Here is a 16,762-nt window from a genome sequence, read left to right as displayed (position 1 = left end):
GTTGGATGTTCTGCCCCACTCTTGCAGAAAACTATTTTGGTTAACAGTCAACCTCTTCGGATCTACATGAGAACAAAAATCCCCCTTTTATAGCACTGTGAAATCATTTGGCCTTACAACAGTAACACTCCAGAGCTTCTCCATGAATCACTTTGTGGATTCTACCCAGACAATGGTACAGTGGACATGATCCTCACAGTGCGACAACCCCTAGCAGCAGGGAGCAGCACTGGTTTTGGCAAAGCCATTTACAACCTCACCAATTCCTTTGACTCTATCAATTAGGAGGGACTACCCATTGAAATTTGTCTCCATCTTACACTTGCTCCACAATGGTATGCAAGCTGTGATATTAACTGACAAATCTACAACTGAATAGTTCTTCGGGAAGACTGGTGTCAAACAAGGGTGCATTATTGCCTCAACACTTCTCTCAATCTTTCTTTCTGCAATGTCGCAAGCTTCCTGCAGGAACAAACAATCTGCTGGAGGAACTCAGTGGGTCAGGTAGCATCTGTGGGAGGAAAGATTCCAGCATCTGCAGTCTCTTGTGTCTCCAAGCTTCCTGCAGGAGTGGAGATCATCTTAAGAACTAATGAAAAGCTGAAATTGTTACAACACACTCAGTATCTTGGAATTAACATGGTTAAAGACATAAGGGTAGAAGTGGTCATTTGTGTTAAATATCCAATGGCTGCTATTGTATGCTAATGTATATGGCAATACATTTAATGCCATGGCTGCTATTGTACTCTGCTTCTGAACCGGATCCATTGAAATCAATTCAATTGAATCTCACAAGAAACTGGTAGCAACTGATAAAAATAGTATCGTTTACATGTATCATGATATTTTTATCTCCCCTGGACTCATTTGCCAATTAATGGATATCTACACTCCTACCAATAAGTGCTTCTCCTTTATTTTCCCCAAGACTCTTTTATGCCTCTATTTGATCTTCCTCGGAGAGAACTCCCAGGTTCCCCAATCTCTTTATTCTCCCATCCTCGAATTTAACCACCCTACCACCTATCAGCCACCAAGACCCCAGGTCTGGGAATCGCTCCATGAATCTCTCTGTTTCTTTCTTAAGACACACTCCTTAAAATCTTCCTCTTTGACCATGTAAGTACACACAGAAATTTAACTTTTTTGAGGGCACATTAAACAGCTAATATACACAGGTGGACATGAATGTGTCTTAGGTGTGCAGTAGTTGTTTGGTAGGGGTAATTCCAACTGCCCCTCCACCACCACTGTCACCAACCAACCCCAGAACTTCCCTCTCCCCGTCATCTCCCTTAATATCTCCTTATGGCTGACAGATGGGAATTCGCGTAAAAGACCCAAAATATTTCTTCCTACCCACCCCCCCAAAAAAACTTCAATTTAACAGAGCAAAGATTCCCAATCCATTCCAGAAGAACAATGTCAAGCTAAAAGATTTATTCATAGCCGCTTGGAGAACGAATAGACCGATGAGCAGTTCTTGGTCGCTGGGTGTGACGGGGCCGGTTGGGAAACACTGATGCGGCTGAAATTTACAAATGAAATCGACTCACCCCGCCCTATAAACTGACATACAAGGAGACGCCTTGGAAGCCAGACTCTCAAAGCGCACATCTGTACAACCCATTCACATTCACAGTTCCACGCTCGGACTCACGTCTGCACTCTCTTCCTTTCGCTGCATTTTATGTAAGTAACTTGAAACTTTGCAAATTAAACTGGTATTCGGGATTACTAATTTTAAAAAGTTTTTTTGTGAGGATACTTAAAGGTGGATTGAAATTTGTTCTTCTAGAGGAAGGAAATAGAGCACATTTTGTTGGGATCGGAGTGGAGAAATGTTTCCAATTAGCAAAGGTTGTCTGTGATTTATGATTTTCATTTTTAATATGTAGGAAACACGGGGACTTGTACTTCAGAACAGATTTTTTGACCAGAGCTCGTTTTGGTGTTTAAAAAAAAGTTCAAAATTTCTCTCGGCTGTGGTATTTTAGTTACTTGCAGACCCAAGAGGTGGTTCGGTAAGAGTTGGGCTGTACATATACAATTTGGAGATTTTCTTCAAAAATGAGTTGCAGACATCTTTTTAAACTATCAGCAGTCCCCTTGGAACAGGCGCTGTGGATATTTAAATCAGTGGGTGTAGCGGCCCCTGGAGGAGACCATCCCAGAACTAAGCGACATCACCGCCCTCTCCCTACACTGGTTGTACTTTATCCCTCAAACTACTTGCCTGAAGGATATCTTTGCAAGTAATCCGCCTTAAAAGGGCGAATCCGAGAGCTACTATCTTGTCCAGTTTTTTAAAGCTGGGTTGCTTTAAAACAGTCTAAGATTGTTTTCAGTAGGGAACTTCCTTTCAAATAGCCGATTATTTTTTTCTGAGAGGGTGTGGTTATTGCCAAACCTTTGTCAAATTTACTTTTCTTTTATATATAAAGCAAAACAATGCCTTGTGTGATTAAACTGACTGTTAACATTTGAAAGAAAATAAAAGACGCCAGGAGTTTGCCTTGCAGCAGAGTTTGACGTCGTTATACAAGCCAACGCGGGCTGCCAACACGGCACTGTTGGATTAAAGTGTCCTCGCTGGAACGGACCCATCTCAAACACGGGGGAAAGACCGTGCCGATGCTTTCTCTCATTTGTGTTTCGAGACTCGATACTACATTTCGATCAGATGTTTATAAGCCATTTCTTGCGATCTCGCACTGAAGAGCATCCCGGGAGTTATCTCCTGTGCGGGTGTTCCTCCCGCACGGTCGCATTAACCTGGCCCTCAAGGAGAGCTCGTTCTGCTGGGGCTTCTGTTGCGGGAGCAGATTGTGGGCGGGAGTAAACACTCCATTATTTATGAAATTTTATCTGTTGGTCTAAAAGTACCCCAGAGGTCTTCAATGCGAAGTTCTGCCCGGGGGTGCAGAAGAATATGTGACCGCTTCAAAGTAGGTGGTATTTTTGTCATGGGGCTGACAAAACTGCTGTAGGTCCCATCAATTCAAGCACGGAAACCAAACCATTCGACCCAATTAGTCGAAGCTGCTGTTTAGCTTCCAAAGCAGCCTCCTTCCTCTTCGTTCATGTCCCGCTGTTCAATCTTGGTCTTTATCTCATTTGTGGGACCACAAGTGGCAAATGTCAACTTTGGGGCTCCATTGTTGACTCCTCTCCCCTCCCCTCCCCTCCCCTCTCTCCCCTCCCCTCCCCTCTCTCCCCTCCCCTCCCTCTCTCTCCCTTCCCCTCCCTCTCTCTCCCCCTCCCCTCCCTCGCTCGCCCCTCCCCCTCTCTCCCCTCCCCTCTCTCCCCTCCCCTCTCTCTCCCCCCTTCTCTCCCCTCCCCATCCTCCCCCCATCCCCTCTTTCCCCCTCCCTCTCTCCCCTCCCCTCTCTCCCCTCCCCTCTCTCCCCTCCCCTCTCTCCCCTCCCCTCTCTCCCCTCCCCTCTCTCCCCTCCCCCGAAGTTAGTGGCTTGGGGGAGGGCAGAGAGGGCAAGCCACTGTGTGGGCCACATCAGTGGATTATCATCGCCCATGTTGTCAGCCAATCGGCAAACAGATTCCTGTGTCTTCCACCCCACCCCCCCCCCCCCCCCCACTATGCCTTGTTCTTTGTTCTTTTTTAAAGTGGAGGCAACCATTGAACACAATCCTCCTCTTAAGGATAGAGAGATAGATATCTTTATTAGTCACATGTACATCAAAACACACAGTGAAATAGTGTAGCACTTAGAGTAATGCTGTTACGGCACCAGTGATTCGGGTTCAATTTCCACCGCTGTCTGTAAGGAGTTTGTACATTCTCCCTGTGACTGTGTGGGTTTCCTCCGGGTGCTCCGGTTTACTCCCACATTCCAAAGGTTAGGAGCTGTGGGCATGCTATGTTGGCGCCAGAGGAGTGGTGACACTTGCAGGCTACCCCTAGCACATTCTCAGTAAAGCAAAAGATGCATTTCACTGTGTGTTTTGATGTACGTGTGACTAATAAAGAAACCTTATTATCTTAAATGTTCTGGGGGCAGCCCGCAAGTGTCGCCACGCTTCTGGTGCCAACATAGCATGCCCACAACTTCCTAACCCGTACATCTTTTGGAATTGGGAGGAAACTGGAGCACCTGGAGGAAACCCACACAGACATGGGAAGAACGTACAAACTCCTTACGGACAGTGGCCGGAATTGAACCCGAGTCGCTGGCACTGTAATAGCGTTACGCTAACTGCTACACTACCGTGCCTGCTGTCCTTGGATATTCCCTTCTATTTCATTGTAGGTATGGGTTGGTATGCCTGGTATCTATTGAGGGCCACCTCTAATCTTCTGGGATCTTTGCCTTTATTGGGGGGAGGGGGCGGCGGGATTGAGTAGTGGAGAATTTTTGGTCTTTCCTAAAGAATAATCGGAATACCCTGGGAGTGTCTGAGTCTTGGTTGAACTTTTGGTTATCTTGGTGAGCTTCTGCTGCAAATACAATGGAGATCCACTTATCTGTGGGCCTCCCTCTCTAGTGCCTGATGTCAAGGCAATGCCAGGTGTGGGGGTCAAAGGTTAAGCCTTCTCTTGCACTGCTTTACCAACATGCTTCAACCTCATCAATTCCATTTGCAACATTTTAATTTGTTAGACCCAGTCATTCAGTCTAAGATATTGAAGCTGGAGTAGGCCATGTAGTCTGGTAAGACTGGTCCATCTCTTTGCCTCAATTCCACTTTCCTGCCTGATCTCCATAAACCTTGACACTGGATTGTCCAAAAATCTGTTTATTTGACATGGAATATTTTTAGTGACAGCTGTTACCATCCTTGGGTAGAGAATTCCAAATATTCACAATCCTTGTGGAAGGAATTTCTCATTTGCCCTAAATGGATGAGCCATTCCATTGGGGTTAGCTTCCCCTTTGAAAGGCACATGCCCTGTCAAAGCCCCTGAACATCCCATCTCTTAATAAGATCACCTCTCATTCTTCTAAACTCCAGTGAGGCTTCACAAGGGAAACTATCATGATGATGATAATTTGAGCCCAGTCCAATGGCATGGATCTTGTGGCCTGACATTTGTTGTGTTTGAGAATCAGTGGAGTGTTTGGCCACCCAGATAGGATTGTACTGCTCTTCCCATTAGTAAAGATCCATGTCTTTCTGAGCTGCCTGGTGCAGAAGGCACCCTTCACTTGGTTTTGGATTTCCATTCTATAATAGCACAAATCCCATGCATAGAGTTTCAGTACACTGGTTCCCTGCAGAGTGCTGAGTCACTATGGCACACTTGGGAGAGGATGCTTGTGAAGCTGGTGTCAGGCAGGTCAGGACGAGCAGTGTGGCTGCTCACTGCTGAATGGAGGGCTCAGGATGAGGGCGGGCCATTTGCTGGGGACTGCCAGCACCTGTTTCATGTGTTGACAACTGACAGACTGCCCAGGTTCTGGGGTCTTCCTCGTCGCCTCCTGTTGAATGTGATGGGAGCTGCTATCTCCTCCTCTCTGTTCCTCTGCACTGTTCTCCCTAGCCCAGAGATTCGACGAGCTTAACAGGTGGCTCTCCACACTGAGCCGTGGGGTGTTTTCATTGCTGGACTTGTGCCAGGTTCCCAGATTTGTAGTGTGCTTGTGTCAATACACCTCTGTGTAGGATGCTGTAATGACTCCTTTTAGCACTCTTGTTCATGGGAACGCATCCTCTGTAGTAAGGAGATACACTGGCTTTGTTGAACTGGTTTAGACTGCTCTCTGTAGAACCACATGTCTGATGCAAAAGAAACCTGGATGATTTTTAATCAAACCATACTGGGTGTAGCTGACTTCACAAAGGAAACTGAATCTAATTTAACAACTCTGGATGCAGTTTGTGGTCATTTGAAGGCAATTTTACTTGTCCAAGTGCAAATAATGTGTGTATATTTTGTTTATCAGCAATGTTAATCCTCACATTGGGCAATCTTCCCCTCCCTGCCTCTTTTTACATTATACATGCATCAGAGCAAAAGCAATTTCTACTCTTAATAGGCAGGAGTTGGTGGCTAGGAGCAAAGTATGATTTTGTTATGAAATAGAGGTGATAGAGAATTAGGTTTGAGCTGTAGCTTTTAAGTGGTCATTTAGTTCAATATTTAAAATATGCTATTGTCCTGTTAGTGGAAATGGTTTAATGTTGATGCTAGATCCAGTGTTGCTGCTGTGGAAGGTTAGGAAGCAAATACCAAATTCCGTCAGGAGACCATCGTCTGACACCTCCTCCAGTGAAAATAAAACGCAAACACAATTTAGGAAACTTCTCTGCTTCACTTCAGCCGATTATGGTAGGCAGCAGGTTGTGTGGCCAGTGCATCCCACTTCAGCGGTTCCATCATTTCAATGTTTGCTTCGAGGGTGGAAATTAACTTTTGAAAGTGGGCAACTAATTGTTCTTATTACATCTTTAGTGTTGGTGCTTTGCTGGTAGGGAGAATTTGAGAAAAGCTTCAATGTCTAATTTGTATCTGAAATTTATTTTAACATTCTAGATTTATTATGGTCTGTAGCTAATATTAGAGAGGTCTCAATCAATATGACTGATGTAATTTCAACAATGGTTTGATTGAAAGACAAGATTTGCAAAATCTTTAGTCCTCATTCATCTCTCTCTCTCTCTCTCTCTCTCTCTCTCTCTCTCTCTAATAATCTATGGAAAAGATAGGTGAGGCAATGCTACACATATTTAATATTTTAAGAAAAAGCCTAATGCCAGAAAATTAGCAGATATCTAACATAATACCTATTTTTAAGAAAGCTGATCAAACATATCATGGTCTAATGGTGGTGGTAGAGGAGTTGTGAAATCCCTACAAATAGAGGAAATGGATACAAAGACAGCATGAATTTCAAAAAGGGAAATCTGTCCTGACCAATTTTATTGGATTTTTTGCAGAGATAACAAAGAGAGTAGGTGGTAATGCATTAAATGTAATTCATTTACATTTTCAAAAGGCCTTTGATATGGAGCCCCACAATAGACTAATGACTGTGGACTTGAGGGACAAGCAGCAGAATGGGTTGCTAGCTGGCTTTTGGACAGAAAGCAAAGAGTGGGAGGAAAGGATAGCTTTCCACAGTGGAAGAGGGTGGGTAGTGAATTCCACAAGGATCAGAACTTGGACCGCTGCTGTTCATCATTTTCATTAACACTTTAGACTCTGGAATCAAAAACATAATCACAAATGTGGTGCTGGCTGAGGGGAGTGGAGTTGGGGGGGGGAGGGGAGGACAGGGCTGCTGGTGGTCAGTACTGGGGGGGGGGGGGTGATGTGCAGCAAATTACAGTAAAAGCATGCAGAAAGGGCAAATAATGGCCAAATGAGGCTCAAAACTAAAATGTGAGGTAGTATATCATAGCAGGAGGAATAGAATGGTCAATTATTTCTTGGAGGTGTAAATCCAGGTGGGGTATAGGAACAATGGAATCTTAGAGTTCAAATATGCTAATTACCAACAGTTGCACAACAGATTATCAAAGCTTCATTAAAAAAAAAGACAAACCAAGCACTAGGGTTTACTTCCAGAGGGATAAAACTGAAAGAGAAACCATGCTACACCTGTATTGAATTTTGGTTAGATCATACTTTGGGTATTGCATGCAGTTAAGGTTGCTGTATTTATATGGTAGATAAAGAGTGCCAGAGAGGGTTACCAGAATGAAAATGCAAGCATTCACATAGAAGGAAGAGATAGATAGACTGGGCCTCTTTTCTGTTGAGCAAAGGTGGCTAAAGGCTGATCTGGCAGAGATCACTTAATGAGAGATTTTGATAGAGTGGATGCAGAGGAAAAAAAAATCCAGTTGTAGGGAAGAGCACAATTAGAACAGAAATACAAGATAGTCTTTACTAATCCAATAGGGAGTCCAGAAGAAACTGTTGTACTCAAGGAATGGTAAGAATGTGGAACTTGCTATCATAGAAAGTGGTTGAAGTGAATGATACATTAGAGGAGGCTGAAGGTGTATGAGGGAGAAGGGAATGGAGTGCTGTGTTATAGATTTAGATGGGGAAAGTGAGAAGAAGTTCAAGTAGACCATAAAATGCCAGCATGGATTTGGGCTGAATGGCCTATTTTTGTGCACTGGTGCTTATTCCTCAGTAATTCATTGCCTTGAAAACCACCCACACTTGACATTGTAGATCTCCTGGGAAATGACAGACTCCCATCTGCTAATAAAAAAATTATTTACATAAATCTCTTGGTGCTTTTTTTTTTGCAGCAATAGAAAACTGCACTCATTGAACTGTTAATTGAATCCAACCCTGGTTATATGACTACAGCTTCTGTTTTTCACTCGAGTGTTACTGGTGGTAAAGTGCTTTGGAATGTTCAGAAAAGGTGATGGTGTTTATATATACACGCTCTCTGATTTAGGTACATGTGATGAAAACGCAGATGGATTGTGAACAACACAGATGCTGTGGGTAGAATCTCAAATGCCTAGCAACAATATTTAAAACGGAAAATACTGCAAACACAAAGCAGGTTTAGCACCTTCTATAGAGGGTTCAAGCAAAAGGAAATATGTATGTTTATATGGCACCTTTTCATACTTTAAGGTTAGCCCAAAGCATGTTAATACATTTGAAGTACTACATTGCTGCAATATAAGAAACGCAGTGGCAACTTTCTGTCGTGCAAACTCTGACAAACAGCAATGAAACAAATGACCAGATAATTGGATTAATGCTTCCAATGAACATCTTTCATTAGCATGGATATTTATGGAAACTCTTAGGAAGGGTGCTCATAGGAACTTAGGAAGGAACTCTTAGGAACTGATAAACTATTTTAGAAAAAGCATATGATGCTCTAGAGCAAGCTTTTAAAACTGTGTTCTTTGTTATTTTCCTCTTTTCCTTCAGGTGATGTGAACTCTACTGGTGCTGATCTGTAACTGATTTGCCAAAAAAACTATGCAGGAACTCTGTGCTATAGCACAGTTTATCAAATGACCTTTACCTCCTACTGTAGGTGCCAACCTATAAGCTGACATTGCAAGTATGGAAACTGACCATTCAACGAGTTCCTCACGTTCTATCTCTAATTCTGTTGACTGAGTTTCATCATCTCAACATATTCTTCCATTCTTTTCTATCTCAGAAACTTTGCAACGCCCCCCCCCCCCCCACGGGCACTCTTTCCCAATTTCTGCATTTTGCTCTTCTATCATCGTGGAGTGAATTTTTCTAGAACTGTTTATTATAAAACTTCGAAGCATGAGGGTTTGATCACACTTTCTAGCAGTTAACTATTAATTACTTGTACGGCATACTCTGCATGCTTTACTATTTGCATTTGGTTATATTTGTACCACAAATGTATCCATACTTGCAACTGGCATTACACAAGATAATCACAATTAAAATGTTATCCCAAGGTGCAAAAGTCAATTGCAGAATGGGATTGAGATGGTTTTGGAGGTGGCATAGTGGTGGGGTGAAGGGGGAATGAGTATCTGTGTAGAGGTGAGCATAATTTGGGAGCAAAAGTGGGCTGGATTTGAGCAGTGTAGCATATCTGCAAGCAAGCTTCTTGCGGGAAACCTTTCAGCTAGATAAATGTACTTCTGTGATGTTGCTATTCCATTTGAGCACAAGGTGAGTTACTAAACTTAAAATAAAAATAAGTTGGGGCTACCCTTTCAAAGAAGCAAGAACTTTGTTAGAGGGTTTGAAGGAAAGCATTATTTTAATGGTAATCTATCATTGCTGCAGGGTATTCCATAGTGGTGCTGAACTTGGGGGGGAAATGAAAATAGGTCCAAGCACAATTAATCCTTTCTTTTGTGCCTGCCACTGATGCTATTAGTGTCCATGAGTTGGGGGTAAACAGACTTAGTAGCATGTAGGAAAACTATTCATAAGAATCCAGTTTTGGCAGGATTTTATTCAGAAAGACGCCAGCCTTAGAAATTCATTCTTGATGCCAAGTGTGTTATATATTCATGTCTGTGCATTATACTGTGACCCTAATGTTCAGTTCTTTGAAGCCAGTGATGTAAATTTCAGGGGCTATAATGAAGGGATGAAATTCAGGGCAACCATGTTTTCTACTATACATCTGGATGAAGATGGAAACACTAATGCATAATCACATGCAACAATTGAGGTTGAATGTGAAGGTGGGGTACACATAACAAGATTTATGAATGCATTGAGTTCGTCCACAAATAAATTGGTGCTAAAAGGTCTATTCAGGGGAATTAATACTGTGTAAAATAGTTCACTTGCATAATATACCTGAATTCCAGATTCCACTTTCTTTTTCACCTAAGGGATTAATTTCTGTTACCTTGGCTGAGGAAGGGAAGAGCTGTGGTTTCCAATGTCTCCCTTGCTATACGATTCCAGTAAGCTGAATAAGAGTAATATTCAGTGTCTGTAGGCTGCAATGGTTGGAATTGCTGACTGAGCTATGGATGCCTTTAGGGATAGACCAGAGAATAGTGAAAAGATATGATTTATAATTTGCTTGATGGAAATGCTTTCCAAATCCTTTTGAGGCTTGGTGCCTATCTTATGCAGGTTCCCTTCCTGTCTAGATGCAGCTGATAATTTATTGTCTATGACTTGCCTAGTGCCAGGAGTGCCAAAGTGGCTTTCCCAGCCTGTCCCTCCCTCTATACCAGCCGGAGTCATCCAAGAGCACATTCATGTGATCCAGTTATTGTTGCTAGTCTCGGGTTGGGTTGCCAGGCTTTGGTTTTTCTTTACAACAAAGCAGTAGTTTTGTGGTTACTGTTACTAGCCAGGCCCCTTTGTCTAAAATTCCAGGTAATCTCAAATTTGTTGTTGCAATAAACCTCTATCAATCACTGCGAAAGATGGCCACATCCACTACTGTAGGTTTGCAAGCATTGTAACGCAGCAACAGATTTGTAGATCATTTATCTATTAGTATATTGCTATTTTGGGATTAAAATATTATATTACACTGCATTTTTGGTTGCCTTGTCATTTATCATCTGTGACGTGAAACTGGGGGTTACCCATTTATATGGGATAGCCCAGTAGTAAATTCACCCACATGAAGTATGAAATGACTCTGTTCTACGTTGGGTGGGGTTGTGGTCATGCGTACAATATTGTGGTTCCTGTGTTACTATGGCAACTCATAGTTTGCAGAAGAATTGTGCAAGTTTCTAAGGTAGCACCTAATGTTTTATAAATCATCTGGAACAGTGGTTCTTGGTTTGGGGCTATATTTTGGGGAATGGTCGCTTTCTGATCAAGTTATTGGACTAGTAAGCTCAAACCACGACTTTAAATCTCTAAACAGCAGATGGGAATTTTGAGTTTGGTAAACAATTAATTAAAAAAACTGTCTATAATATTGACTAAGAAGCCATCATTTTTTTAAAAAACTGATGCATCTGAATATCCTCTCAGGAAGGAAATTTGTGGTCCTTGATCTAATTAAATGGTGGAACAAGCATGAGGGGGTCAGTAACCTCCTACTCCATCTATTTCTTATTGTCATTCAATTTTCCCCATATGTGAATTCAGACTTCAACCATTGACCATTTCAAAGGGTAGTTATCAACTTGAGTGTAACCAGTTTAAAAGGCCTCTGGGGATGGGAAACATCTTCTCATGGGGCAGCATTTGGGGGATTGCACTGAAAGTGGTGCTGTACACACTGGAGAGAGGTTAAACCTTGTGATCTGACTACTTTTGTGAGACTTTGCATTCATATCCAGCAACCCAGCAAAAGCTTTTCTCTTTGGAAAAACAGCATCTACTGTCTTGATTATAAACTGATATTTCAGGAGAAAAAAAGCTCTTAATTCATTGATCTTTGAATTTTGGTCTTGGGACATTGCTGAAGTGACATTAAAACCCAGAAATACATTTTCCTGGTCTCTCTATAGCTTTTTAAACTTCAGTGGAAAATTTGATGTGTACTGCATTGCATGTAAAACTTGAAAGAGGCCAACTTCACTGAACTTTACAACTGAGAAAACAAGAGTTGCAATTCGCTGTCTGTGTTCAGTCAAACACATTGGCACTAGTGATTCTGAGATGTTCTTGAACTGCAGTTGAACTTCAATCTACTAAACTTGCTGTTTCTTTAGATTATAAACCTAGTTTGGCATAGGCCTGACTGCAATAGTCTGTAAAAACAAATGTCACTATCTGAAATCTGAGCTGTTTTCGGGAGTTATACTAAAACGAAGTCTTTCATATGCATGAGTTCAGTGGAAATCTCAATGCACGGAGATCAGGCACTTCATAACTGGAGGCACTAGTTTAAACAATGAAAGTTAGTGTCTGAGCTTTCATTCTGTGATGGTTATAATTTCACCATGGCAGGAAGGTCATTAATCTAGTTTGCTTGAGAGAGTTTACTGTCTGCATCAATTTTTTGGGTTCTGTTCACAGTAATGTTTCTCAGAATTTATATTTGGTCTTTACTGTACACCCATTTAGCCCTAATCTCTGTGATGCACTGACTCCACAATGATACAATTATACCTTCAAAAGGTACTCCCATAGGGTGATTAGGTAGGGAGTTCCAGGAATTTGGACCAAGCAACGGTGAAACAACAGTGAATATATTTCTACATCAAGGGGATGCATGACTCAGAGGGAAACTTGAAACCAGCATACCTGTTGGGCTTGGGTTATTTGGAAGGTGCTGTTGCAGAGATCTGCAGTGTATCTTGTAGATGGTTCACACTGTAACTTTGGTGATCAGTGGTGATGGGAAGAATTATTTAAGGAGCATCTGTAAAGTAGTTTGCTTTGCCCTGGATGGTTTCAAACTTAAGTGTTTTGCAGCTATACTCATTCAAGCAAATAGAAAGTGTTCACTCATTGATAGTTCCTTGATATATGCTTTGTAGATGGTGGGAGATTTTAGGGATTCTGAAGGTGAGTCACAAAATAACCAATCCCTCATCCAACCAGTGAAGAGTCTGGTCAGTACTGACTGAAAATGTTGATGGGATGTAGGGATGGTAATATTGCTGAATATCAAAGGGATGTGGTCATTGCCCTGTGCTTATATGGCTCAACTGGTATTTATTGTGGCATGCAAACAGTCTGCTTCAATATCACCAGAGGTTACTTGGAAAATTGGACTAAATTTTAATAAGATTTTCACTATAGGTTTCCATATTTCTATGATAAATATTGAATAAATAGAATGTAATATGTTAAAGCGTGCAGTTTGTGTTCAACAACTCAATGCCATGTATAAAAGAATGAAGGTCATCTAGATGGAAGTTTGGTACTCACAAGCAGGAGATGTTTCTCTTGCACTAATTGTGTAGGCGAGAACACTTACCAGCCATAGATTAGTGATGAGAAGGGAAGGATCTTCAGACGGCAAATAAAATGAAGAAAGGGTAATGAGGTAAATGGATGTTTTATTGCGCTGAGTGTGCCACTATTACTGTTGTGCTTGCAGTTCCAAAAACATTTTCATGCTTCAGGAACACTGGCACTGGTTCTTTGCTGCTGTTGTCTGCTGCTTCATTTTTGGTATTTTCAGTAAAATTGATTATAAAAAAAAACAAGAATTTTGAAAACATCACATGGTGTTTGGTTAGAATCTGCTCCAAAACGACTCTATGCACTCTTGGGTAACTGTTGCTGTTTTTTCATATGGATGGGATATGTAAAAATCTTGTGACCATACTAATGATTAGTATTGCATGAAGCTAGTCGTGTATATCACAAGTTGTATTCTGTTCATACTGACTGAAATGGTAAGGAGGTTTTTTTTTAAAGGGACGGTACCCTAGTTTGGAAAGGATCAATATTCCCTACCTGATTCTTCACTATTTCACTGATAGTAAACAGAAAAAAAACACTTTAATTAAAGAATCTATTACAATAGTTGGGGAATAAAATTTGATTTGATCTGTCAAATTTGCATAGTGGTATCCTTCTATATCAACTTCCTGTTTATTCAAGGTGTTGAGAAAGGTAATTTTGTGTCATTAAAAAAGCTAATAACCGGAGCTGATATTTTCTGATGAGGTACTGCTGAAGGAATAAATGAAAAGGGAGCAGTTCAAGATTATGGAATTGATCGCTTTTGATAATTTTTATGTTAAAAGCACCATCTGAGGATATCCATGATTCTTCTTAACATGAATTATATATTGTTGTTTGCTTTCTTGATGGGGCTCTAGAGAGGAAGGATGAGGGGACATGGTATTTTTGTGTATTTTCTAGTACCAGTAAAAGAAGCTGAGAACCCAGTGAACTACTTGATCTAACAGCCTGCATGGAGAAAACATCTCGAGCAAGAATTCCAGCCTAGCCAATAAAACAAAAGAAAAGTCACAAGGCCCATAACCCAATGAGTAAGTAAGCTTCATGCAGCAGGATTCTAGGCAGGATATTTAACAGCTCTTAATCAATTTTATCTGTTTAATTCTGTCGTCGTTGGGCAAGGACATTCATTGGGTCATAGAATCACACAGCACAGAAACAGAGACCCAATGTGACTCCCTTGTTCAAAGAAGGACAGAAGGCAGGCAACTACAGGCCAGTCAGTTTAACAGCTATTATTGCCAAGATACTCAGTAATCAAAGGGGAAATAGCTAATCATTTAGGGAAACTGATTATGATTAAACCTAGTCAGCATAGTTTTATGGAAGTTAAATCACATTTGACAAATTTGCTCAAACTCTGAGGATGTAACATGGAGAGTTGACAGAGGGGAACCTGTAGATGTAGTGTATTTGGATTTCCAAAATACCACATAAGAGGCTGGTGCCAAATTTAAAGCCAGTGGTATCAGAGGAAGTATGTTAAAATGAATTGAAAACTGACTGCCTCCTAGAAAACAGTTGGAATAAAGGAGTCTTTTTCAGATTGGAAGGAAGTAACTAGTGGAGTACTTCAGGGATTAGTTCTTGGTCATAATTGTTCACTATTTACATAAGTGCCTAAGGTTTCCAAATTTGTCAATGGTATGAAAATAGGTGAAAGGGCATGTTGTGATAAGGATACTGTGATTCTGCAATAGGATCTGAGTGGGCAAAAGACTGGCAAATAGAGTTTAATGTGGGGAGTTTTATTCTTCCCACATTCTCATCAACTCCCCCAGATTCCATCACCAATCTACACATGAAGGGAAGTTTTCAGTGGTAAATTAACCTACTTAATCAGGCTGGGGACATTTTGGGATGCATGAACACTGTAATATTATCGACAGAAACATTTATATTAAGTAAGAGTTTGCTCCCAGCAGAAATTGGGTGCTGTGGGTATAATCGTGCAGAAGGCTAGTTTAAAATCAGTCTTTGCAAATAATGTTCCTCTGCTGCTTGCTCTGGTGTATGAGCCAATTAATAAGGTAAGATTTTGTGCTTTATGAGCTCCAGTTTACTGTTGCAAGATAAGGATCTAAGAAATGGTAGGCCATTTAGTCATCTCACCAGCTTGGCCATTCAGTAAAATGGCTGAAAAATTTACCTCAACGAAACTTTCCTGTGCTAATTCCATATCCCAAGATATTCAGTCACAGTTCTCTCTTTCCAGAAGCTCATTACCTTCTACCACACTAGGTAGCCCAGCTTTGGAAAACATCATCTCTGCATATATGCTTGGAATTTAGTATGTGTCAACGAGATTACCTCTCATTCTTCTAAACTGAAGAATGTGTGCTCAGTCTGAATCTTTCCTCGTATGTGTACCCTCTCCCCTCCCCACCACCTCTGTACGTCACCGGATTGGTTCCTGGGAACATTCACTATGTTCCTATATTGCAAGTTTATTGTTTTTTAGGTCGGGAGACTAGACCTGGACACAGTATTTCAGATGCATTGCCATTCGGGTCTTGTGTAATTGGAGCAAGATATCTTCTCTCTTGCACTGAAAACTTCATGCAGTAAAGGCCAATGTGCTGTTTGCCTTCTGAATTACTTGCTGTGCCTACATGTCAAATTTGATTTTTGTGTCCAAGGAGACTTGGGTCACTCTGAAGAGCAATAACAGTGTAAAAAAAAAACCCCTTGCTATTTAGAAAATGTTCTGTTGTTCTATATTTTTTCTGCTAAGGTGAACCCTTGTGGACAAGTATTTAAGGTTGCCACTTGAACAAACTGGCTATGTGACAATAAGTCTATGGCTGTCAAGAGCCTATCTGAGGAAACATGAGATTGAAGATTTGCAAAGTATGTTTCAATGAGTAGAAGGTGTATTTCAGAAACCACGGGAAATATGGTTGGCAACTTAATTTCTTCTTCAGAAGTAAAACCTGCATATGGTAAGCTTGGACAAACTAAATCCAGTTGCCACGTTCCAAAGGTTCAGAAAGACACAGTTGATCTTTGGGAGATGTTGCAGCAGTTCATCAGGCGAATTTGTAGCGACACTAAAGAAACCCACAGATGCAACATTTAGGGTTACACCATGTGTTATTAGCTTGTACTTGGCTACCTTGCAAGACAAGGTTTGGATAGTTTTGTAAAATCCTTTGCTTGGTTAAATAGGAAAGAGGGGTCTGGGCAGGGGAAGCTGTGCAAACATGCCTTGATTATAAAATTTATTGGAAAAAAAATTAAATAAACTTAACTATTGACTTCAACCCATGAAGGGACTTCCTACTGCAAAATGTATGCAATGTATTTTTTTTCCCAAGATGTAGCCTATTTAGAGCCAGTGCTTGGATGATGTTGAGAAGCTGGGGGTCAAATAATAAGTTGTCAAGTAAGAGTAACCAAGAGATATGGAACTAGGACTAGTAGCTGGAGTTAAGGTACAGAAAAGCCATGAATTATTTAAAT

The 16,762-nt window shown here is 41.2% G+C and overlaps 1 protein-coding gene across 1 annotated transcript in view; it reads left to right on the top strand.

The window, feature by feature from the left end:
• Window positions 1-1,544: 1,544 nt before the first annotated feature.
• The window catches only part of emp2 (epithelial membrane protein 2), a 36,476-nt gene continuing 21,258 nt past the window's right edge, over window positions 1,545-16,762 (top strand). The window contains exon 1 of the mRNA XM_052022084.1: window positions 1,545-1,698. The gene's annotated coding sequence lies outside the window, so the exon portion shown is untranslated. The remainder of the gene's footprint in view (window positions 1,699-16,762) is intronic.

This window comes from Pristis pectinata, chromosome 8, assembly GCF_009764475.1.
Source record: "Pristis pectinata isolate sPriPec2 chromosome 8, sPriPec2.1.pri, whole genome shotgun sequence".
Lineage (NCBI taxonomy): Eukaryota > Metazoa > Chordata > Chondrichthyes > Rhinopristiformes > Pristidae > Pristis > Pristis pectinata.
Note: the sequence above shows the minus strand (reverse complement) of the source record. Positions and strands in the feature narration are given on the sequence as shown.